Source organism: Tachypleus tridentatus, chromosome 13 (assembly GCF_004210375.1).
Source record: "Tachypleus tridentatus isolate NWPU-2018 chromosome 13, ASM421037v1, whole genome shotgun sequence".
In the NCBI taxonomy this organism is placed as follows: domain Eukaryota; kingdom Metazoa; phylum Arthropoda; class Merostomata; order Xiphosura; family Limulidae; genus Tachypleus; species Tachypleus tridentatus.
Genome location: NC_134837.1, coordinates 15,995,195 through 16,016,096, shown reverse-complemented (window position 1 = coordinate 16,016,096; position 20,902 = coordinate 15,995,195). Strand labels below are relative to the sequence as shown.

General features: G+C 36.7%; 1 protein-coding gene and 1 pseudogene across 2 annotated transcripts in view; one reads left to right on the top strand and one right to left on the bottom strand.

The window, feature by feature from the left end:
* Positions 1-20,902, bottom strand: part of LOC143239467 (uncharacterized) — a 386,069-nt gene that overhangs the window by 114,576 nt on the left and 250,591 nt on the right. The gene's annotated exons all lie outside the window — the stretch shown is intronic.
* The window catches only part of LOC143239723 (neural cell adhesion molecule 1-like), a 104,251-nt pseudogene that overhangs the window by 3,055 nt on the left and 80,294 nt on the right, over positions 1-20,902 (top strand). Inside the window, exons 2-3 of the transcript XR_013021324.1 lie at positions 1,345-1,679; positions 19,898-20,008. The product of XR_013021324.1 is annotated as a neural cell adhesion molecule 1-like (transcript). The remainder of the gene's footprint in view (positions 1-1,344; positions 1,680-19,897; positions 20,009-20,902) is intronic.

Here is a 20,902-nt window from a genome sequence, read left to right as displayed (position 1 = left end):
AGTGTTTTGAATTTGAAACTACTTTCAACAAATTAAGAATTTTTATACTATAGAATATATTTTTAATAATTCGAGTGGTAAAAAACAACAACTTGAAGCTGTTATTTTGTTTAGTTGTTTATACGACTAAAACCCCCGAGTTTTAGCGTTATAAACCCTTAAGCTTGTTGCTGAATCGCCGTGTGTAGAATGAAAGTTCATTAGCTTATTTGTGCTGGACATATCAACAAAGTAGCCAGGTTGTTTTGTGTAATTCTAGAAATACGCACGAGTGTCAAATTTTGAGCGTTTGTTTCACAGAAACTAAAAGTAAAACCAAATTACCAAGTCCTTCTCTGAGTATTCGTCCGCCGACTTATAAGCAAAAGTATCAGTCTGTTATTGTTTATTTTAGAATAATTTCTCTTTTTATAACAAAAACGAAATAAATATGCTTATTGTGTTATCACTTTTATTAAGAGGTGACAAAGAATTTAACAAACCAAAGCTACAGAAAGACTGTCTCTAATTCTGAGTATATTGGCTAAAGCAGTGGTTCCCAACCTTTTTTATGCCCCGCACCCCTAAAAAATTTTAATTTTTAATATGATCTCGCACCCCTGACGGTAATTATTTGTTTAAGAATAAAGGTGAAGATGGTCAAAACAAATTTTTATAATTAGTTTTTAATGATATATAAACGAAAACGAAACATTTGGAAAAGAAAAAATATCACAATAAACTAAAAGTTGCATAAACTGAAATATTATCTCGCACCCCTGGTTGGGAACCACTGGGCTAAAGGGAAAGCAGCTCGTCAACAGCACCCATTGACAGTTCTTGGGATATATTAATCAAACAGTGGGATTTGACTGTCACTGTTATGACTCATCAAGAATCCCGAACAGCGAAGCGCACTTTTTGGGCTACATCAGGAAGTGAAGAGGGTTTCTTCGACCCATAGTGCAACACGCTGACCACTGGACCACGTCTCATCCCAGATTTATGAGAGGGGTAAAAATTAAACATATTTTGCCCTTTACGTTAATACGTAAAACTAATGTATATTAATAATATTAAAGCAATCTCCGTTCACTATTCCAATAGTATTCCTTTTTATTTACGTGTCCCTTATGAGTCAGCGGTAAATTTACGGACGTAAAATGCTAAGTTCCAGTTATCCACGGTGGAGAAAGCACAAATTGTCCATTTTGAAGCTTTTCGCTAAAAAACCAACAACAACAACAACAATCCTTTCTTCGTTGTTTAAATGTTTTTGTGCTTCTTTATTGTTAGCGATGATAGCACTACAGGTTAGAGTTTACGTTCAATAACGTAATATATTAATCTCGTTTCACATTACAGCTTCCATTCTCTACACTGCAGTTGTACGGGGTAAAGTGGCTCTTCCATGTGACGTTTCCTCCCCCTCAGTCGATGATTCCGCAGCTCTAATCCTCTGGTACAAAGATGACTCAGCTCAACCCATCTACACCCTGGACGCCCGGCGGGTAACGTGGACCACGCTCACCAGTCTTCCAGCCCTGAGCTGGAGAGTCGTGCTTATTTTAACATGATCAACAGGCCAGCATTTCTTCAGCTGGACCCAGTGAAGGAAGGCGACGCTGGGGAGTATCGATGTCGGGTGGACTTCCATAAAGCCCGGACTGTGAACACCGTCATCACGCTGAAAGTTATAGGTATATCAATCCGCTTGATGTTTAACATGCGTTGATGTTTTGATGTGCATTTAAATTATTTATGAAAATATACGGCAAGTGCACTGAAACGTGTTCAATGTTCTTCAAGCATAATTTCACAACAATGTCTTGGTTGAACTGTGTGAAGTGTGAAATAGGTAAGGTGTTTTGATTGAACAAGTCAGCTCAAACCACCACACGTATAAAGCCTTCACCGCTTTAAAAGCTTAGACGTATTTTGTTTTTTTCAGATTTACACTTGTCCATCTTTATCGGTTAAGCTTCGAATTTCGCGACAGTAGTATGCTCAATGACAAATGATGAATGTAATGATACGTTGAGGTTTATATTTATTTCTAAATCCTTACTGAGGTACATTATACAATACATGTATTTGACAGCACTGTTAAGATGTGAAAACACGAACAGCATCACATAAGATCTGAAATTAATAGACCAAACTGTTAACTAAATGTATTTTAATAACTCTGTATGAATGTGAAAACAACAAACCACACTATTGTATAAATGTGTTTTGATGGTACCATTTCAGGAGTGAAACAGTGGACCGAACAGTAATATAAATGTACTTTGGTTAAAGAGTGAAAACGATTAACCTTAGTGTGACGTAATACCATAGAGCTATAACAAACTCTCCCAAATAGAATTCTAAAATGTATAACTTTATACTTTGTAATTATAATTTGTTGCATTTGAAAATAATATAATTCTCTACAATTCTCGGCTAAATATAAGACTAATTGCCAAAACTTCAAACGAGTTTTATAATTATAATTGTATGAAAAAAATATTGGTTTAATTCACAGGACATTCAAAGCTATTAAAACTAACAGACTTCCCATGGCGCCAGTGTATCAGATCTGCTTGTGACACAATCATAACGTAATATCTTCACCCTGATAATGAACAAAAGTAAAGTTTTATTCGTGACGGAATACAAAGGCGAAACGGGAAAATCGTAATATCTATTGCAAATCTACATGCACGCACGATAAACATTTCGTGAAGTTTGGAATTGTACATCGCGTAATGAAAAAGTTTTTCCGATATCATATGAGCAATAGTTCCATTATAGTATGATGTGTGGTTTCACAAAACTTTTGAAACTAGTTTTAAGTTATTATTTTTATGTACTTTAAAGCCCGTGTTTGTACAGTGCACAACGTATGGTGCTTTCTGTTAACCGATAGTAATTTATGTTTTATTTTTACATTAGAAACTAGAACTCTTTTATTCGGTTCATTGTTTTCGCACTCCACTTCCATTATTAGGAGTAAAACAAAAATGTAATTAATGAGAAGCAATATTTGAACTGAGTACTTCCATTTAATAACTCTTGTTTTGTTAGAGCCGTCTGGTGATTTTTTAACATTTGGCATCATAAATTCGCATTGTTTATGCACTCTGTCATTTCTAAATATGTATATGAACATGACATTACTGTCCAATGTCTGTTGAAAGTCCATATAACTACTTCGCATGGTGTGGATTAGAAACTAGAACTCTTTTATTCGGTTCATTGTTTTCGCACTCCACTTCCATTATTAGGAGTAAAACAAAAATGTAATTAATGAGAAGTAATATTTGAACTGAGTACTTCCATTTAATAACTCTTGTTTTGTTAGAGCCGTCTGGTGATTTTTTAACATTTGGCATCATAAATTCGCATTGTTTATGCACTCTGTCATTTCTAAATATGTATATGAACATGACATTACTGTCCAATGTATGTTGAAAGTCCATATAACTACTTCGCATGGTGTGGATAGATCTTCAAAACATTTGATTTGGAGGTTCAGTGGTTTATGGGGATATATATAAAATATTTCAGTTTAGTATTTTGTCATTTTTTTATTGACGTTTTGCGTTTTATACCACGACTTCACCCCTCATTGATGGCTGTTTACCAAATTTGGCATGAAGGTTTAATGGGTCCATACAGAGATACATGCAAATGTGTGGTTTCACATTTTATGTATTGAAGTTTTCATAAGCGATTTTGCGAGTTTTAAAATTACATATGAGGGAAGCAACTTTTCGTGTCCTAAAATTACCTTTCATTAATTATACAATTAAATTACTTAGGTCCATGGGATGGTTGCTCCAGCTAGAATATATACTATGTACATTGAACAGAATATCATATCTTAAGTTCGCTGTGCTTTTTCATTCTTATATTCTTACTTCGTCCGCGGTCAGTCAACGTTAATTTTACAGACTTACAACACTAAAATCCAGGGTTCGACTCTTCGTGGTGGACAGAACAAAGATAATCCACTAAAATAAACAAATTATTACTTCACTGATATTCTGATATTTCAATATCCTCGTATTTCGATAACTTTATGCTAGAAAAGAAAATGGAGAATAAACGTAAAAAGTCTGAATTATATAAATTAAACAAATTCATTATACGAGAAGTGAGGAAAAGTTATGAAAGTGGTGCTTCATGACGAGAAGTGAGGAAAAGTTATGAAAGTGGTGCTTTATGACGAGAAGTGAGGAAAAGTTATGAAAGTGGTGCTTCATGACGAGAAGTGAGGAAAAGTTATGAAAGTGGTGCTTCATGACGAGAAGTGAGGAAAAGTTATGAAAGTGGTGCTTCATGACGAGAAGTGAGGAAAAGTTATGAAAGTGGTGCTTCATGACGAGAAGTGAGGAAAAGTTATGAAAGTGGTGCTTCATGACGAAAAGTGAGGAAGATTATAAGAGTGGCGCTTCATGACGAAAGTGAGGAAATTATAAAGTGGTGCTTCATGACGAAGTGAGGAAATTATGAAAGTGGTGCTTCATGACGAAAGTGAGAAAAGCCATAATAAGTGCTTCATGACTATACGAAGTGAGAAGAAAGAAGTTATAAAGTGAGGTACTTCATTACGAGAGGTGAAAAAGTTATGAAAGTGGTGCCTCATGACGAAAGTGAGAAAAGCTATGAAAGTGGTGCTCTCATGACGAAAGTGAGGAAAAGTTATGAAAGTGGTTTCATGATAAAGCAGAGAAGAGAAAAGTTATGAAAGTGGTGCTTCATGACGAGAGAAAGAAAAAAAAAAAAGTTATGAAGGAGTGGTGCTTCATGATAAGAAGTGAAAGAAAAGTTATGAAAGTGGTGGTCATGACGAAAGTGAGAAAAAGCTATGAAGTGGTGCTTCATGACGAAAGTGAGAAATATGAAAGTGGTGCTTCATGACAAAGTGAAGAGAAGTGAGGGAAAGAGGTGCCTCATTACAATGGTGAGGAAAGCTGTGAAAGAGGTACTTCATTACAAAGTGAGATTAGGGATAGGAAGAATAGTACCTCATAACAAAGTGAAGAAAGTTAGGAAAGAGGTACATCATGAAGTGAGGAAAGTGAGGAGGATTCAGTGAAAGAGAAGAAGGATAAGAGTGCTTCATGACAGAAGTGAGGAGAAGCTATGAAAGTGGTGCCCTCATGACGAGTGAGGAGAAGATATGAAAGTGGAAGTTACTTCATATGACGAAAGATGAGGAGAAGCTATAAAGTGGTGCTTCATGACGAAGTGAGAAGAGATTATGAAAGTGGTGCTTCATGACGAGAAGATGAAAAGATTATAAAGTGGTGCTTCATGACAAAGTGAAAGATGATGAGAGTGGTGCTTCATGACAGATGAAAGGAGATGAAAGTGGTGCTTCCATGACTAAGGAAATGAGAAAAGAGATTATGAAAGTGGTGCTTCATGACAGAAAGTGATGAAAGAAGGTACTCCATGACGAGAAAGTGAAAGATTATGAAAGTGGTGCTTCATGACGATAGATGAGGAAGAGTTAGGAAAAAGTGCTTCAATACAAGAAGTGAGAGTGAGGGAAAGAATTACTCATAACAAGTGAGGAGGTTAGGAAAAAGAGTGCTTCATAACAAAGTGAGGAAGTTAGGAAAAGAGTTACACATAACAAGAGAAGTGAGGAAGAAGTTCGGAAAGAGTACTCTCATAACGAGAAGTGAGGAAGAGAAAGGATCAGTGAATGCCTCATGACAAGAGGAAAGGAGGAGAAGTTATGAAAGGTGGTACTCAAGATGACAATAGAAGTGATGAAAAGTGAGATTATGAAAGGAGGTCGCTTCATGACGAAGGAGAAGGTGAGGAAAGAAAGAACTCATTAACAAGAAAGGTGCCTCCTCATAAAGTGGGAAGAGAGTGCTCATAACAAGAAGTAGGAAGAGTACTTCCAGGAAGAGGAGGATATAACGAGATTAGTCAGGACGAAGTGGGAAAAAGAGGTACTTCATAACAGAAGTGAGGAGAAATTAGGAAAGAATTACTTCATAACGAGAAGTGAGGAGGAGTAGGAAAAGAGGCACTCTATAACAGAAGTGAGGAAGGTAGGAAAAAAGAAGGTACTCATCGCTTTCACAGAAGTGAGGAAGAAGATTATGAAAGTGGTGCTTCATGACAAGTGAGGAGAAAATTAAAGTGGTGCTTCATGACGAGAAGTGAAAGGGAGATGGAAAGTTATGCATACTTCATGACGAAGATGAGAAGTGAAAGTGTATAGAAAGAGTGCTTCAGATGATGAAAGTGAGGAAAAGTTATGAAAGTGGCTTCACGTCTGAGAATGAGGAAAAGATTATAAAGTGAATTATGACGAAGTGAAAGGAAAAAGTTATAAGTGGTGCTTCACGATTGAGAATTGAGGAAAAGTTATGAAAGTGAAAAGCTTCATGATCGAGAGAGAGGTGAGGAAAAGCATGAAAGTGGTGCTCATGACTATAGCTGAGGAAAAGTTATAAAGTGGTGCTTCATGACGAGAAGTGAGGAAAAGCCATGAAAGTGGTGCTTCATGATCGAGAAGAGAGAAAGCCATGAAAGTGGTGCTCATGACGAGAAGTGAGGAATTAGGAGGAAAGAGGTGCTTCATGATCGAGAAGGAGGGAAAAGTTAGGAAAGAGGTGCTTCATGACGAGAAGTGAGGAAAAGTTAGGAAAGAGGTGCTTCATGACGAGAAGTGAGGAGAAGTGAGGAAAGAGGTGCTTCATGACGAGAAGTGAGGAGAGAGGTACTTCATGACGAGAAGTGAGGAGAAGTGAGGAAAGAGGTACTTCATGACGAGAAGTGAGGAGAAGTTAGAAAAAGTACTCACATAACGAGAAGTTATGAAACAAAAAAGCAAGGCAAAGCTATGAAAATATACTCTTCAAAACAAGAAACGCAAAAGGATATTTTGTTATTTTAGAAAAATATATGTAATAACGTTACAAGCTCAGAGTATGTGATGTTACACGTGTTAAGGCACTGATTGTCAGACTAAAATGACAATAAAAGTTGTGCACTTTGAAAACGGAGGAAAACATCGGATTTTTCGCCAAAACGCATGCGCGTCCAATAAATGTGTTTGAAAGATCTGCATGTTCTGCAAGTGCAACATGTGCAAAATCCCTGCAAAAGTGACGGGTTATCGGTTTCCATAGCTCAGTGTTAAGTCACCGACACGCAATACAGTTACGCCAAGACTGACTGAAGCAGAACGCAACAACGCCATTGGTCACTTGGAAGCAGGTGAATCTCGATCAGATGTTGCCAGAGCTGTGAATGTCCGCCTAAGCACTATCACATGGCTATGGAATCGTCACCAACAACATGGATCAACTCGTGACCGTCCACGATCTGGCAGACCTCGTGTGACCACGCCCGCCTAAGATCGCTACATCCGGTTACGTCACCTTCGGGATATGACCACCACTGCGACGTCTACTGCCTCAACCACACCAGAGCTGCGTAGAATTTCCGATCAGACCGTACGCAACCGTCTACGAGATTCTTAGGCCCCATGTGCAACCCATCATGGTGAACGTCAACGACGTTTTTCAACATGACAACGCCCGTCCTCACACAGCCCGACTCACCACTGTATTCTTGAGACACCACAACATCAACGTTCTTCCCTGGCCCTCCAGATCACCAGATTTAAACCCCAACCAACATCTTTGGGACGAGTTGGACCGACGTCTGCGACGGTGACAACCTCAACTGCAGACTCTACCTCAGCTTGCAGCAGCTTTGCAGGCTGAGTGGACAGCCATTCCACAGGATATGATTCGTCATTTCATCGCTTCCATGGGCAGGAGATGCCAAGCAGTTATTGAAAATAGTACCTCATTATAAATGGTGAGATAAAGCTGTGAAAATAGTACCTCATTATAAATGGTGAGATAAAGCTGTGAAAATAGTACCTCATTATAAATGGTGAGATAAAGCTGTGAAAATAGTACCTCATTATAAATGGTGAGATAAAGCTGTGAAAATAGTACCTCATTATAAATGGTGAGATAAAGCTGTGAAAATAGTACCTCATTATAAATGGTGAGATAAAGCTGTGAAAATAGTACCTCATTATAAATGGTGAGATAAAGCTGTGAAAATAGTACCTCATTATAAATGGTGAGATAAAGCTGTGAAAATAGTACCTCATTATAAATGGTGAGATAAAGCTATTAAAGTGTTACTTGATGACAAGAAATAATGAAAGTGATTCTTTATGAAAAGAAGTGAGGAGAAATGAAATGTAGCATGGCGCGAAATTCAAACAAAACAAATAAACTCATCATTGTATATCTGAAATAAACGATGAATCCAGTGCAAACCCGAGATACCTTCAACATAACGATTCAGAAGTAAACAAAGATTCCATTATAAAAGAAGTGGACTTAGGTTTACTCGAAACGGATCAGTCTATAAAAGCCTCATCTTCGTGCCAATTTTAAAATTAATCAGCCTTCAGCGGAGTGAGGGAAGATTACTTAATATTTGAACAATTCTAGTGATGAATTACTTCTCTAGAAATTATTCAGTTTCATAAAATTAACTACTGAAAAGAGAGAAGGAACCTTTAACATGACGTATCAGACTTTCTGTAAAAGAACTGTAATGAAGTACGCTGTGTAAGACATAAGAGAAGTGAAGAAATACTCCAGTGTAAAAGAAGTGAAATAAAGTATCCCAAACAAGACGTAGCAGAAGTAAACACATAAGTGAAACGGAATTAAGTGTTTCAAACAAGACGTAACAGAAGTAAAAACATAAATGTAGCGGAATGAAGTGTTTCAAACAAGAAACAGAATTAAAAACATAAATGTAATGGAATTAAGTGTTTCAAACAAGACGTAACAGAAGTAAAAACATAAGTGAAACGGAATTAAGTGTTTCAAACAAGACGTAGCAGAAGTAAAAACATAAATAAAGCGGAATGAAGTATTTCAAACAAGACGTAACAGAAGTAAAAATATAAATGAAACGGAATGAAGTGTTAAGAACAAGACCTATATAGACAGCCCGAAGTTAACTAATAGTAAGTGGCCTGAAATACGTCATCATCAAGATATATTAATCATTCCTAATATCCCAACATCCTTTTACTACGTTCTACAATTGAGTCAGTTGAGTTTTTATGTCTGAAATTTGGGATCTGTTTTTATATGAAACACCTACTTAAAAGGAAAAAGAAAAATTTTCCGTTATGGAGAACTGAATATCTTGCAGTTTTTCCAATGGATATAATGGCACTTATTTAAGAATATAAGGTATTGCACGTTTCTGTATAATCGATTGAAATAAGAGTAGAAATACAAACTATTTAAGAAATATGTTTCCTTTAACTAATTCTTACGACATAGTTTACTGATATGTCAAAACTTACTGCTTAAACTAATATAATGATCCGATATAATGACCTACTGACTGATTTTATTAGTTATTTTATAAATAAAATGACCTTAGAACTTAGTTTAATTTACAAAATTTCTATATGGTCTCACTGGTCAATCTGAATTAAAGATTTTGTCGTCTGGTACGTTTGGCTTCCTTATTGTATATAAAACTTTACTTTTTGTTAAGAAATTAAACATATGCGTGAGACTTCAACATGTAAAGAGTGCTTTTTTAAATCACACTTTGTTATATGAAAAGGGACGAAAAGGGTCTAGTAGATTAAGTACCGGGCTGCGGAACGGCAGATATATAGTTCAACCCACAATATCTCGCTGTGAACGATCTCTTCATTAATTTGTGAAGACTTTACAACTTTATCTCTGACGCTGTTCAGTTACAAGTAGCGACAACTGCTACAAACTGATTGGCCTTACTATGGTCAGTAGTTCTAAATTAGGTATGAATATCCCTGGATCTCGGATCTCTGACCAGGCAGTTTAGTCTATATTTTCTGTAAGGTTAACGTGATATGGAAGTTGTGTTTTTAAACTCCAAGTAGATGTATAAAACATATCACATCCACCCAGTAACATGAAAGAATGATTTTTGTGCATTACATTTAAGATTTGAGTGGGGAAACTTGTCTCTTCTTATTATCAATCAGAAAAATCTGTGTGAAAATAAACGTTTTTTTTATTATTATAAGTTAATTAGGAAAATTCTTCACCATTTAAACATATTTTAATACGTCATTCTGGTACGGATTTTAAACGAAGCTTCTTCAAAGGTTTCTTACCACAGTTGCTCATGCATTCATTACTTTCTTATAGAAGCTGATTCTTCTTGAAACACTAAGCCTTATTTTGTTTAAAACACTAAGCCTTGTTCTGTTCCGAGAAACAATGCATCACTTTAATTATAATTTCTCTCCAGAGGGAAACTGAAGGATAGCAGCTCTCGGACGAAAGTAACAACAGCGAGATAGCCTTTCTTCTATAACAGTAACTCACATGCAAATGGCTAAGCGGTTAGAGGGCTCTCGACTCGTAATCGGAGGATTACGGGCTCGAATCACTGTCACACCAAACATGTTTGCCCTTTCAACCGTGGGTGCGTTATAAAGTTACGGTTAATCTCACTATTCGTCGGAAAGAGTAGCCCAAAAATTGGCGGTGGATGGTGATGACTAGCTAGCTGCCTTCTCTATAGTCTTACACTGCCATTAAGGATGGCTTGCGCAGGTAGCACAAGTGTAGCTTTGCGCGAAATTCACAAAGACACACATGTGGATACTACTGAATAAAAAACATATTCCTGTCTTCTATGTGACCAATAACTTAAAGTATTTATTTCAAATCAGGTAGCGTTTAGTATCATCTAAGTAACAGGAAATATCAGATCAACATTGAGCTAGAAATTAGACTAAAAATATAACAGATCGACTTAGAACTAGAAATAAACTAACCAAATGTAACGCATAAACATGGAACTAGAATACAGATTAAAAGAATGTAACAGATAGATATGAAACTAGGAATCTGATAAACATAATGCAAAAGGTTGGGGTAAGACAAGAATTTACACTAATAAAATGTAACACATAGAAATGGAAACAGATCTCAGAATAAGAAAATGTAACAGAATGACATGGAACTAGAATTAAAACAAACAGAATGTAATATTGTTTGTTTGTTTTTTAATTTCGCACAAAGCTACTAGAGGGCTATCTGTGCTACCCGTCCTAATTTAGCAGTGTAAGACTAGAGGGAAAGCAGCTAGTCATCACCACCCACCGCCAACTCTGGGGCTACTCTTTTACCAACGAATAGTGGGATTGACCGTCACATTATAACGCCCCCACGGCTGAAAGGGCGAGCATGTTTGGCGCGATGGGGATGCGAACCCGCGACCCTCGGATTACGAGTCGCACGCCTTAACACGCTTGGCCATGCCGGGCCCAGAATGTAATAAACTGACATCAAACACGAACATGGAGGATATAATAGACAACAATAAAATTTATAACTCACAAAAGTAAATTGTAACGCAGTGGGTTAGAACTTAAACCACAATATTAAAACGAATGAACGAAACTAAAACTCGAACTAACAGAATGTAATAGAGTACGATTAGAATAGAATTCGGAATAACAAAGTGTTAGAGATTAAGTTGAAACTATAATTCAGTCTCGCAGAATGGAACAGACTGATAACATTAAACTTAGACTACAGCAATGTAATAGATATCTACTCAGCGAAGAGATGCTGTTCCATTTCTCCATCTTTATTCGATACAGTACTGTTAAGGATTATCGATCTGTATAAGAACTATCTGTTTAACGATTAAATGTATGTTTGTCGTTTCATCGTCTTTTGTTGTAATAACTCTCTAAATATATATAACAACTATTTGTTTAATGATCAGATGTATGTTTGTCGTTTCATCGTCTTTTGTTGTAATAACTCTGTAAATATATATAACAACTATCTGTTTAATGATTAGATGTATGTTTGTCGTTCATTGTCTTTTGTTGTAATAACTCTGTAAATATATATAACAACTATCTGTTTAACGATTAGATGTATGTTTGTCGTTTCATCGTCTTTTGTTGTAATAACTCTGTATATATATATAACAACTATCTGTTTAACGATTAGATGTATGTTTGTCGTTTCATCGTCTTTTGTTGTAATAACTCTGTATATATATATATATATATAACAACTATCTGTTTAACGATTAGATGTATGTTTGTCGTTTCATCGTCTTTTGTTGTAATAACTCTGTAAATATATGTATATATATATATATATATAACAACTATCAGTTTAACGATTAAATGTATGTTTGTCGTTCATTTTCTTTTGTTGTAATAACTCTGTAAATATATATAACAACTATCTGTTTAACGATTAGATGTATGTTTGTCGTTTCATCGTCTTTTGTTGTAATAACTCTGTATATATATATATATATATAACAACTATCTGTTTAACGATTAAATGTATGTTTGTCGTTCATTGTCTTTTGTTGTAATAACTCTGTAAATATATATAACAACTATCTGTTTAATGATTAGATGTATGTTTGTCGTTTCATCGTCTTTTGTTGTAATAACTCTGTAAATATATATAACAACTATCTGTTTAACGATTAGATGTATGTTTGTCGTTTCATCGTCTTTTGTTGTAATAACTCTGTAAATATATATAACAACTATCTGTTTAACGATTAGATGTATGTTTGTCGTTTTATCGTCTTTTGTTGTAATAACTCTGTAAATATATATAACAACTATCTGTTTAACGATTAGATGTATGTTTGTCGTTTCATCGTCTTTTGTTGTAATAACTCTGTAAATATATATATATATATATATAACAACTATCTGTTTAACGATTAAATGTATGTTTGTCGTTCATTGTCTTTTGTTGTAATAACTCTGTAAATATATATAACAACTATCTGTTTAATGATTAGATGTATGTTTGTCGTTTCATCGTCTTTTGTTGTAATAACTCTGTAAATATATATAACAACTATCTGTTTAATGATTAGATGTATGTTTGTCGTTCATTGTCTTTTGTTGTAATAACTCTGTAAATATATATATATATAACAACTATCTGTTTAACGATTAGATGTATGTTTGTCGTTCATTGTCTTTTGTTGTAATAACTCTGTAAATATATATATATAACAACTATCTGTTTAACGATTAGATGTATGTTTGTCGTTTCATCGTCTTTTGTTGTAACAACTCTGTAAATATATATATATATAACAACTATCTGTTTAACGATTAGATGTATGTTTGTCGTTTTATCGTCTTTTGTTGTAATAACTCTGTAAATATATATAACAACTATCTGTTTAACGATTAAATGTATGTTTGTCGTTTTATCGTCTTTTGTTGTAATAACTCTGTAAATATATATATATATATATATATATATATATATATATATAACAACTATCTGTTTAACGATTAAATGTATGTTTGTCGTTCATTGTCTTTTGTTGTAATAACTCTGTAAATATATATATAACAACTATCTGTTTAATGATTAGATGTATGTTTGTCGTTTCATCGTCTTTTGTTGTAATAACTCTGTAAATATATATAACAACTATCTGTTTAATGATTAGATGTATGTTTGTCGTTTCATCGTCTTTTGTTGTAATAACTCTGTAAATATATATAACAACTATCTCTTTAACGATTAAATGTATGTTTGTCGTATCACCTTCTACAGGCTGTTTAATTCCAGTAATGTGTATCTACATTTAAAACAACTGTCTGTTTAGTATTTAGATGTGTGTTTGTCATTCCATCACCTTCGCTAACTGAGATTAGAGTAGAGCTCAGAATAACAAACTGTTATAGATTGACATGGGACTACAATCACAGTGCTTGATAACCTTTAGAACAACTATCTCTTCAGTGACTAGATGTGATTTATCACTTCACCACGTTTATTAAGTATGATTCGGTAAAGATGTAAAACAATTATATTTAATTATCAAATGTGGTTTGCTGTTTTTCCGTTTCAATTTAAATGATATAGTTCCTATTAAATATGCATCTACTTGTTACTTCACTATATTATCAGTATTTCATATATTCCTAAAACGTGTGTGATCGTAGATATTACTCATCCATCGATTCAAAAACATTTCCTGAACTTCTTTTGGACCCTGTAGAGGGACTGAAACAAAATATCACTCTGTTTGCATTGTAAATTGTTGGTAGTATTTCGTTACATATACTGTTTATTTCGTGTAGGAAATTTTGTATATGGTAGAGCAGTTAAATACCCATGAAAAAATCATACAACGTGACCATAGAAATCACAGTATTTTTTATATTTTTTAAAGAAACAACAAGGAAACAATATCGTATATAAAAAAGAAAAACAAAAAAAACAACTCGCCCGAGTGTTCATCGTTTACGTAAACAAGCCACTCTATCAAGAAACGGTGATAATAAATCACTTACTACATGGAGCCTTAAATCTTTAGGTCCAGAGGTTTTGATGCTTCCTATAGTAAATGGTTTTCCCGGTCTTTCTTTCTCGTACATACGTTTATTTGCTCTTCTTGTTTTCTCAAAGTGAGATTCCTGACAAAATCATGTTTCTCTCATAGTACTGAGTATTTCAGTATTCGATCTCACGCAATGAACCACATTTTCGAACCAGTCAGGACTTTTATACTATTTACTCCAAAATAAAGCTACGATTCATATACGTACTTACAGCTCTCTCAGCACGTGAGTCGCGATAAGAAAGACAATCTGATTTTACATTGATTTCTTCATGAACATTACAATATGCGGGGAGGGATTTATGTTTCAATATTGTTCATTATGTTCTTCCTTGAACGTTCACCTTAATATGTGCCCATCGTCTACATCTGATAAACTACTACTACTATGGAACTATTGTCTACTTCTCATAACCTACTACTACTATGGAACTATTGTCTACTTCTGATAACCTACTACTACTATGGAACTATTGTCTACTTCTGATAACCTACTACTACTACTACTATGGAACTATTGTCTACTTCTGATAACCTACTACTACTATGGAACTATTGTCTACTTCTGATCACCTACTACTACTATGGAACTATTGTCTACTTCTGATGACCTACTACTGCTACAGTGGGACTATTGTCTGCGTCTGATGACCTGCTGCTACTGCTGCTACTGTGGGACTGTTGTGCTACTTCTGATGACCTGCTACTGCTGCTGTGGACTGTTGATCTAGCTGCTGATGACCTGCTGCTGCTACTGCTGCTGTGGATTGTTGTCTGCTTCTGATAACCTGCTGCTACTACTGCTGCTGCTGGGACTGTTGTCTGCTTCTGATAACCTGCTACTGCTGCTGCTGTGGAACTGTTGTCTGCTTCTGATGACCTGCTGCTGCTACTGTGGACTGTTGTGCTTCTTCGGATAACCTGCTGCTACTGTGGGACTGTTGTCTGCTTCTGATGACCTGCTACTGCTGCTGCTGTGGAACTGTTGTCTGCTTCTGATGACCTGCTGCTGCTATGGGACTGTTGTTTTGCTTCTGATAACCTGCTGCTGCTGCTGCTGCTGTGGACTGTTGTCTGCTGCGATGACCTGCTACTACTGCTGCTGTGGACTGTTGTGCTACTTCTGATAACCTACTACTGCTGCTGTGGAACTGTTGTCTGCTTCTGATGACCTGCTACTGCTACTGTGGGACTATTGTCTGCGTCTGATGACCTACTACTGCTACTGCTGCTGGGACTGTTGATGCTGCTGCTGATGACCTGCTACTGCTGCTGCTGTGGGACTGTTGTGCTAGCTGCTGATGACCTACTGCTACTGCTACTGCTGCTGTGGACTGTTGTCTGCTTACGGATAACCTGCTGCTGCTGCTACTACTGCTGTGGACTGTTGTCTAGCTGCTGATGACCTGCTGCTGCTGCCATGGGACTGCTGTCTGCTGCTGATAACCTGCTGCTGCTGCTGTGGACTGCTGTCTGCATCTGATGACCTGCTGCTGGGACTGTTGTCTGCTGCTGATGACCTACTGCTGCTGCTACTGCTGCTGCTGTGGACTATTGATCTTTTGCTGATGACCTGCTGCTACTACTGCTACTGCTATGGACTGTTGTCTGCTGATAACCTGCTGCTGCTACTGCTGCTATGGAACTGTTGTGTTTTTCTGATGACCTACTACTACTGCTGCTGCTGGGGACTGTTGTCTAGCTTCTGATGACCTGCTGCTGCTGGGAACTGTTGTCTGCTTCTGATGACCTGCTACTGCTGTGGACTGCTGTCTGCGTCGGATGACCTGCTGCTGCTGCTGTGGGACTGCTGTCTGCGTCTGATGACCTGCTGCTACTACTACTACTGCTATGGACTATTGTCTTTTTTTCGATGACCTATTACTGCTACTGTGGAACTACTGTCTGCATCTGATGACCTGCTACTACTACTGTGGAACTGTTGATCTTTTCTGATAACCTACTACTGCTACTGCTACTATGGACTGTTGTCTTTTCTGATGACCTACTACTACTACTGCTGCTGCTGGAACTATTGTCTGCTTCTGATGACCTGCTACTGCTACTATGGAACTATTGTCTAGCTTCGATGACCTGCTGCTGCTGTGGGACTGCTGTCTGCATCTGATGACCTACTACTACTTCTGCTGCTACTACTATGGAACTGTTGTCTTTTTCTTGATAACCTGCTACTGCTGCTGCTGCTGTGGACTGTTGTCTGCGTCTGATAACCTACTACTACTGCTACTGCTGTGGACTGTTGTTTTTTCTGATGACCTGCTGCTGCTGCTGCTACCACCATGGACTGTTGTCTTTTCTCTGATGACCTGCTGCTACTGCTGCTGCTATGGACTATTGTCTGCGTCTGATGACCTGCTGCTGCTGCTGCTGCTGTGGACTATTGTCTGCGTCTGATGACCTGCTGCTGCTACTGCTACTGTGGAACTGTTGTCTTTTTCGCTGATGACCTGCTGCTGCTGCTGCTGCTGCTGCTGCTGTGGACTGTTGATGCCTGCTGATGACCTGCTGCTGCTACTGCTGCTGTATGGAACTGTTGTCTACTTCGATGACCTGCTGCTGCTGCTGCTGCTGTGGAACTGTTGATGCTTCTGGATGACCTGCTGCTGCTGCTGCTGCTGTGGAACTGTTGTCTGCGTCTGATGACCTGCTGCTGCTGCTGCTGCTGCTGCTGGGACTGTTGTTCTGCTTTCTGATGACCTGCTGCTGCTGCTGCTGCTGCTGCTATGGACTGTTGTGGCTGCTGATGACCTGCTGCTGCTACTGCTGCTGTGGACTGTTGTCTGCTTCTGATGACCTGCTACTGCTGCTGCTGCTGTGGACTGTTGTCTGCTTCGGATGACCTGCTGCTGCTGTGGAACTACTGTCTGCGTCTGATGACCTGCTACTGCTACTATGGAACTGTTGTCTTTTTTTCTGATGACCTGCTGCTACTACTACTGCTGTGGACTATTGTCTGCTTCTGATAACCTACTACTACTGCTACTACTACTACTGCTATGGAACTGTTGTCTGCTTCTGATAACCTGCTACTACTGCCATGGACTGCTGTCTGCTTCTGGTAGCCTACTACTGCTGTGGAACTGCTGTCTGCGTCTGATGACCTGCTACTACTGCCATGGACTGCTGTCTGCTTCTGATAACCTACTACTACTATGGACTGCTGTCTGCGTCTGATAACCTACTACTACTATGGAACTACTGTCTACATCTGATAACCTACTACTACTACTAGTACTATGGAACTATTGTCTTTTTCTGATAACCTACTACTACTATGGAACTATTGTCTTTTCTGATAACCTACTACTACTACTACTACTATGGAACTATTGTCTTTTTCTGATAACCTACTACTACTACTACTACTACTATGGAACTATTGTCTTTTCTGATGACCTACTATTACTACTACTATGGAACTACTGTCTAATTTTGATAACCTACTACTACTACTATGGAACTACTGTCTACTTCTGATAACCTACTACTACTACTACTACAGATGACTCATCTGTTAATATAGATTATTGCCTACTGCAAATAACATTATTCTCTCGGGCTATTCTCTTACTACTGTGAACTGTTGTCTACTTTCGACTGTTCTCCTTCTACCGTGCGACTATTGTCTATTTCTTAACTGTTATCCTTGTACCGTGGGACTATTGTCTACTTCCGACAACTGTCTTTAATATTCCGATAAGTGATTATAATGATCGAGTTCCATGGCTCAGTTTGTTTCGCAGAATGAACTTCTCTACCAGACCTAGTATAGTGGTTAATGTGCTGCCTGTGTATTAGAAGTACTGTAGTTCACGTCCCTTTGTCATAAAAGAAGAATTGGTCTTCGCACTTTGATACTGTGAATGCGTTATCAGAGTGTTGGCCAAATTTCGCTAGTTGACTAGAGTATCTAAGAGTTGAAGAGGTGTGCTGCTCATAAGGTGGCTTTCCTCTAGTCTGTCTTTTCCAAGTTAGGAACGACTAACCCAGGTAATCTTTAATTAGCAAATATCTAAACTAAACAAACAACCCCTCGTTTTTTTAAACTGGACTAATTAGAAGCTCCAGTATTTGTTAGGTTTTTTTGAACAGTAAAAGTAAGATATAACTAAATCAGCAATGAACCGCATCGCCCTATACTGTTAAACCTATAATTGTTCTCATAACGACCAATCTATTAGCAAATCAGTTATAAAGACTTGATTTTCAATTAAAGCGACTTATATGTAACAAAATTTTAATGGTTTATATTGACATCATATTTACAGTAATAAGGTAAAATATAAATAGACTCACTATTATAGCTTGGGGCATTCAAACTTACAGAGGGTAAGATTTAGAAACATATCGAAACATCTTGAAATGACTATAACTGATTAACCTAGAGTTTATTTCAATGTTATTATTATTTGATGAAGGAAGTTACTTTAATTTATCTAGACCAACAATAAACAAACAACAATAAATCCCAAGATACAATAAACTACAAAACCTTACACTGCTGCATACCATACGTTCCCGACATAGGGAAAAAATAACCAACATTTGGAGAAAAACTTATAACAAAACACAACATTCCAGTAAACAGCAAATTTATTCAAAAGCCAGGTACAAAACTAAAGTCCATACTATGTAACAACTACACTGACAAACACAACACCAAGATAATTTATAAAATACAATGCAACAACTGCCACGACATCTATATTGGAGAAACAAGCAGAAGAATGGAAAATAGATTTTAGAAAAACAACAAAAAACACCCTTCACACATTTTTGAAAGCAGATCAAATAAACACAACATAACCATTTAAAACATGCAGATATTAAGTAGGGAAACAAATATAAACAAACACAAAATCAAAGCCCTACTTATACAACAACTAAAACCAAAATCAAACTAATATAAAGGAACACCTTCATACTATACTAATTAATAACCCAACATCCACCTGCAACGCCCCCTACAATCCGATACCTGTTTATACTCTCGTCCCTAAGACACGTGTCCGTCAACAGTCACATTCAAACTCTCTCTTTCTTCACCTGAAGATGACCTAGGAATGGCGTAACGTTGTCCTCTTCTTATCAGTACAAGTGTTAATACCCATACCAGCCGTTCTGAGATACATTTTTATTTCAAGTGGGTTTCTCGTCATCAAGAAAGGATACACCTGAGTCATAGAAATATCCTCAATAAGTAGTGTGATATTATCTTCTAAATTTGATCCTTCTGACTTAATAGCGCAAGAAACAAGGTTGAATCAGAAAACCACTCGTAGTATTATGGGGCCGCTTAAGCTAACTCTTGTTTCTGTTTCTTTTAGTTCGTGATTTCTGTATAACACCTATAGTTTCTTTAAATTTTCTACTTCAAGAGTCATCATGTCTGCGAGCATAGAGTTAGTGATAGGAAAACTGCTTTTCCAGAAGAGTTGTGGTTTTCAATCAACTTCTTTCTTTTCTCCAGTTCCCTCTGGAGAGCCAGTAATAACAGATAGTCAAGGCCTAAAACTCAAGGGTTTGGTTGGACCACTTAACGAAGGAGACTCTTTAGAACTAATCTGTCAAGTCAAAGGAGGTAAGTTAATTTTTCTATATAAAAACATTTCTTTGTGAAATTCTTTTGGCGCTAAATGTTACATAATATTTTCTAGTTTCTATGATGAAATAATTTTATACGACGTAAAACAATATAGTGAACATTTAAACAATCACGACCAAGTAATATAAGAACATCAACAGTTATCAGCCTGGTCTTGTCGACTTAGAATAATAGCTCTATTTATGCACACACTCTCATACTTTGTCGCAAACAAGAACTTGTTGGAGTCTATCTAGTTTTTTAATCGATTATGCTCTCTATTAGAGCTAACCCAAGAATATTTTGGAAACTAACTTCCGTTGAATGAAGTTACCTCATAGAGACTTACCGATCAGGAGAGATCATAGGGTGCACATGCTGAAAAGTTATTTATTGAGACTTTAAAGTCACATAAAGTCAACGTTTTACTGTGACAAAGAGCAGATAGTTCCAAAGCATGTCACTAGGGTAGATATTAGTAGTTTTTGTTTCAAGGGGATGGATGGTTTCAATATGTAGGTGAGACAATTAGATCACCTATCGTACGTGGGTGCTATATCATGTTACCATTACAGTCATTAATTTCCTTACTATCGTTAGAACCAAACTACAGTTTCATTTCAATAACAATAATAAACAACCATTTTTAGATTCGTAGAATTTAATATTTTGTTCTTTTTATAGTTTCACTATTTCTATAGCTTGGCTTACATCAAGAACTTTCATGCTGAATCGTAAGTTGTGAGGATTACTAGTCTAAAAACCGGTGTCTTATGCCTGCGATGAGCATAGCACAGAGAGCACATTGTGTTGCTATCTGTCTAATGACACTACAGAATATCATTAAATGAATTGACGCAATCAAAACTACTCTATATGTTGGACAATCAA